The sequence below is a fragment of the Hermetia illucens genome, chromosome 3 (genome assembly GCF_905115235.1).
Source record: "Hermetia illucens chromosome 3, iHerIll2.2.curated.20191125, whole genome shotgun sequence".
Taxonomy (NCBI): domain Eukaryota; kingdom Metazoa; phylum Arthropoda; class Insecta; order Diptera; family Stratiomyidae; genus Hermetia; species Hermetia illucens.
In genome coordinates, this window is record NC_051851.1 from 149,206,857 (window position 1) to 149,213,181 (window position 6,325).

Here is a 6,325-nt window from a genome sequence, read left to right on the forward strand (position 1 = left end):
TTAAAATTCTCACTTCCAATTTCCCTGCATTAGTATAAAAACAAGTCGGATACCAGAATTTCGTCGGTTCAGGTATGAAACCAAAAATAGTCAAAATTAATACCTACTCCTCAAGACCTTCCATTTGATACCCCACATGGATATATTCGGTGAGGAAAAAAATTGCATCCCTCTTTTAGGTATATGGAGACCTCTCCAACTAAAGCAAAACCTAGGGGAACCAAAAATAATGAATGGACCAAAGTGAATCCCCAAAAGCGAAGAAATCGAAGGTGCGAATTTGCCCAGAATCAATTGTTATGTAAAGTAAGGAGCAACCTGTCCTATGCGGAGATACTAAAAAAGGTCAAAGCTGACCACAACCTAAGAAATGTAAGACGGACGATCTCATTTTGGCGTTGAAAAAATCTAGCTTCAGTAAAAGCAGTCATCATAACCAAGTTGAGAACTCACTTGAGGAGAAACAGGAGACACAAGATCTACATACAGTGCAAGAATCTCGACGAAGTAACGTCCAGAAAAGAAATTGACACTACGTTGAAAGAGCAATTTAAGTTGGAGGAACTGGGTGAAAAATCCATTGTGAGTCTAAGGAAAGCCTAAGGTAGTATGCTAATGCCACAATACGACTGCCAGTGGAGACAGCGCAGAAACTGTTAGCGCCAAGAAAAATTCGAATCGGATGGGTTGTCTGGCGTCTGAGACAGCAAATTCCATTAAATAGATGTTTCAAGTATTTTATGTTTGGACATTTCGCGAAGGCATGCGCCTGCGGCATAGTTCGGCGCAAAACAAAATGATGAAACTCATTGTAGCCGTAGTCATTCACTGACCACATACTCTCATTAAATTTCGTGGCGATAACTCCAACCGTTTTGAAGTAAATCTCGTGTGACAGACGGACAGACAATCCGAAAGTGCCTGGCCACGATTTATGTTCCTACCTATCTCGCTACTATTGTTGATGGCTATTTGCGAGAACGGACCCTCTAGTATAACACCGACGATGGACCCAAGGATGGACCCCATGGTAGTGGGGTATGCCAATGATATAGTATTGGTTGTGGTTTCAAAGCATCTAGAAGATGCTGAGTTATACTCTTGCGTACTGTTAAGGCCTGGCTAGAGAGCGTTGGACTGGCCCTTGCGAAGAAAAAAATGGAAGCGGTCCTGATCACAAAGCGACGGAACCGAAATTACGCCCGAATTAGCATCGGCAATCACATCGTCTCGTCCAAACCGACCATCAAATGCTTAGGAGTAATGATAGATATGAAGTTAAGTTTGATACAACACGTGCAATATGCTGAGTATGGCCCTAGCAAGAATAATGCCGAACGTGAAAGAGCCACGGTATACCTGTAGGCTACTTATTGCCAGGGTAGTGAGCTCTTGCTTATGTCATCCCTATTTGGGGAAAGGCATTTCGCATATCATGTAATGCTCATAACTGTGTGCGGCCTATAGGAAGACAGCTGTGAGGGTGTGTTTTGCCTTCAGAACCGACTCAGATGAGGTTGCATCCGCCATCTCCGAAATGATGCCAATTGAAATCTGACGACGAATATATACAATCTGAAGTCAGTCTCTCCTTTGTCGCAGACAAAGAACGTCGAAAGGAAGAAATCTGTAAACAGATTCAACAGAGATCTGTAAACAGAGTGTTGGAACTACTCGGAAAAGGGCCGGTGAACACAAAGACTAATCCCCACCATCAAGGAGTAGCTGAGGAGACAGCATGGGGGGATTAAATATAATCTCACCCAGTTTCTGACGGAGCATGGGGGATATCACCAATAACTCTACAGATTCAAATTGGACACTTCGCCCAATTGTGTGTGGGGGGGAGTCGGGAGAAGTTTTAGCGGGTAAAAATCACACACTCTGGCGTGTCCAGGCCAGAATATTTTGAAGGTGTCCACCTCCTTACAAAAATGGACAGACAGACATTAAATCGATTTTAATCACGTTTTGTTTCACTCAAAAAAGCAACATGGCATAAGCTTGGAACAACGTAAGAGTAATAGCCATTTTTTAATTCGTCTTATGCTATGTTCATAGTTTAACTTGATTAGCTTCAGGTCTTATTCAGTGACCGAAAAAGTTCTCTCTACACACAGTGTATTATTAACTTTATTCGAGCAACTTAAGGTATTTTGAGGCTTAGATAACCTGCGCCTGGACAACGATAATTTCTTCTTAGATTTTTGGGTTAAAGAGTTGCTAAGAGCGGGTCCTTGAAGTAATTGACTCTTTCGAATTCCCCCCCTCCTGCTCTTTGCAAACAATGTCAAAACTAATATCTGCTTCGAAAAGTACTAGTCGAGATGTTTCATTTGATATCCCAGATGACTATATATATGCATATATGGGGAGCCCTCCCCCCTCTTAAACTCAATGTAGAAGGATGTCACTCACTACATGCGAGGAGATTCACAATTCTCACCTTTAAACCAAATTTCGTATCTATAGGAACAATGTTTCTAAGGAAATGGGTGTGACAGATAGACAGACAGACAGTAAGTGCTTGAAATGCCTCGGGTTCGGACATATGGCAAAGGACTGTACTAGTACCACCGATATATCCATACTGTTTCGAAGACGTGAAGGGAGATATTACTTGGCGAAGGACTGCCCTATGAACCCTCACTGTCCTTTAGGTAGAGTAATCAAACATCCCGATTGCAACCAGGTGTCCAGCCTACAGGATCACTTTAAGCACCTTATACAAATAAGTCATTTGGCTAAATTGCTGAATATAGTGTCGCGTCGCGTAGCGTATAAGGAGTCGTACCTGTACAGCTGTTACACTGCTCCAAGTATGACAATACCACAGTATTGCAATATGCTAGACAGACTAGGAAGAGACGCCGAAAAGCACAACCTAAAAATTATAACTGAAGTGGCGATGTCCGGAAACAAATGAAAGGCGAAAAATTCTACTCAAGGGGTTTTCCTGCCTAAACATAACCCTAGCCAATGTCGGATGTTAGCAAAGAGTACATGCATGACGACCATCAGGCAATAGATATCACCGTTAATAAGCGACCCAGACCAATAAATCTTCCTGCCTTCTGAATACCATAGGTAAGGTTCTCGAGAGGAAAATCAATAATCAGCACTATCGACATCAAGAACCCATTCAATTCTGCAGATGTGACGGTATCATCAAACGAAGGACCGTACGATCTAATAGCAGGAGTTCCACAGGGGTCTATTCTACGGATCCCAGTACCTAAGCAACCCATTGTTGCTGACTTCGCAGATGACGTCGGAGTAATCATAACATCCAATCGCCCCAACGGAGTAGACATCTATACGAGCGAACCTATCTGGATGATAAAGTCTTGGCTTGAAGACATCGGGCTGAAGGTTGTCGAACAGAAAACGGAATCGGCACTTTTTATAAAACTATGGAAACAGAAAGCTCTTCAGATTTGCATTGGCGCACATATGCGTATATATAGTATGTAACTTTTGACCCCAACCTCAGCTTTAAACCGCCCTTAAAGCTTACTGGGCGAAAAAGGATAACCATCAGCTCAGCATTAGCAAAAATGCAGCATGCGTAATCACCGGGATGATTTCAGTGAATATTTTAGCCAATGAAGTAAGCCGCTTTTACGAGAAGCAGGAACCAAGCCAAAACAAGCAAAGTGACCTAATGAGGACACTACGCAGCATGGAATCAGGCGTAAAATAACCGCGGGAGACACAGGATTATACCAAACATAAGTATATGAATTAGACGAAACCACGGTGAAACTAGTTACGATCTAAGTCAGTTCTTAACCGGAAACGGTGGGTACCGGGAGTATCTTTACACGCTCGATTTCGATGAATCAGCCGATTGCCGTGTAGGTGCGGCCGGAGATGCAGAATACGTTGTCTTCATCTACCCAAGATTTGAAAGTTCAGTTGACAACTGAACAACCCCGCGAAGCAATACCAAAACGGTGGTGCCGCGGAGAGAGTATGGAGAAATTTTGGAAGGTTTTAGTCGGTAAGACTCTGGATGATGGATGTCCCCCATCCAAAAAAGACAGACAGACAAACGGATAGGCAGACAGTAAAACGATTTTAATTTTACACAAAATCTTAAGAAAAACACTTTCTTCACAAAAGTAAATTTAAAACTTAGTCTAATAAAACGCACCAACTGAGCACATTCTTTTGAAAAAAGGGGCGAGAGAAGAAAAATGTAGTGTGCAAAAACAAGCATGGTACTTATTTTCCCCGATTTTCATGCCGATCACCTGACTAAGGTTCATGACTCGGTGAGAGAGCAAGCAGCTGTCATCAACGTTGTCGAGGTGTTTTAGGAAAAACGTCCATTAACGTCCGTTGGTCTATTGAAGTCCACGTCCTCCAAGCCAGGCAGCATGAGGGGCGTCATCGATAACAGGAAGAAATAAAATCGGTACAATCCTAACGGACTCCTGCGATTTTACCTCGATGCAGCACATGACATTATACGTCGCTCTGGGAACATGTATTAGTATCTTGGAAATGCCCTACTACTAAGTGCACTCCAGATACATCAAGAACTGCTAGGGATATCACCAGTAACTTTAAAAAGACAGACTATGTAAAATGAAACCTAAGTCAAGGGTCAGACTTGACGGAGAGAAGATGGGGTGAGATGATTCTCTTCGATGCCGAAGTTTTTTCGGTAGCTGGATTTTTCGCATAGTTTTCACTCCGGGGAGGAATTTTGTCTCTATGGCCCTGGTATACCGTTTATCGTTGCAAACTATTATATTAGGATCGAGAAAATTCTTGATCTGGTTACTTGGCCCAGTAACGCCCGCCTCTGGAAGAAAGGGTTCAGCCTGACTAAGTAGATCGTACTAGACGTACTGAATTGAGTCTGAATGAGTGCTCTCCACGCTCCTGGACTTTATAGAGGCCCTGGTATGGTCGCTGCAGCAGCCTCCGATATTAGTCGTCTCCAGGATATGCGTGCACTGGCTGCGCGTGACGAGATGACAGAGGTGGCATCAATGTCATTGTCCGCTGGCGTTTGAATCCTAGGATCCTTCCAAGCTGACGGCTGGGACACTCAAACGCGGAGCATTAACAAAGGGCTTCAGCGGAAGTCGTGTAATGTCCTTCAAAGGTATTGCCTCAGGTCAATGATCTATGACATTAGGATGAATGATGTGGAAGCGCTCTGTTGATCTAAAGAATATACCTAATTCCTTTTTAATATGCCTAAAGACCTTCATGGACAGCCAAAAGTACCTGATTCTTTCTCCAAATTCCGGGGTTCGCAAAATGGTGCACCGAGCGAGATGCTTTTTATACTACTTATCTCCCTTTTCAGAGATCTCGCAATAGACAGAGGAAAGAGAGCCGAAGATGGAGAACTCCGTCAACGTGTATTTGGTGTCTTACTGGCTCTAAGAAACTGTCATCCTTGTGGACTACAACGATTGTCGAAAAATTCGCTGCGGCTGGGATGTTGATCTTTAAGATCCAGGACAAAGTGTCGGCGACTAAGTTGTCTTCACCAGACCCATGTTGAATATCCGAAGACTTAAACAGGTTAGATGCCGAAGTTGGCGAGGAGACGCTTTGTCGGTCTTTCCCAAATAGGAAGGGTTTTAGGAGGAATCATGATTTTTTTTAGATTTTTCTGGAGGGTAGTTTCTGAGAACCGCCCCTTAGTTTAAGAGAACAACTCCCTCCCCTGTTCCGCAATCGTCTTCAAAACCAAGGCTGATTCGGAAAGTACTAATCGACACCTTTCATTTGGTACCCCCCATGACTATATCAGATTCACTCAGAGACTGTGCTGCATGAAACGATCACTCTCCTTTTGGACGAACCGCTAGGATTATTTAGCTATTATCTTTATTATCAGTTATGGTACTCAAGACAAGTGCTTCCCTTCCTAATCTTCCATATCATTCCTTTCTTTACTTTCCTAGAAAAGATGTCAAATTTCCAGAATTTTCGAATAAAAGGAATTATAACCTCCAGGGTTTGTATGGATTGTGATGCTCCTTAATCTGGACTGGAATTTTGTGGTCAAATAGCTGTCTGGCACCGGCTTTTAGATCATAAGAGCATAAACTGTGGGCTAAGGCTGCTGGGATCCCCAATTCGTATTACAAAAGTACAGTGCCACAGTCGGGAGATGAATGTTGTCAAGGGGTTCACCATCACATAATTGAACAGAGAAACAGATAGCATACAATTTTTAATCACAAATGAATGAAAGATAAAAACCAAACGAATCAAGCAAATTTTCAATGTCATATCGTCACTGTCATAATCTGGCTTATTCGGCGCATCTGATTTTCGTTATATTTTTGCACTG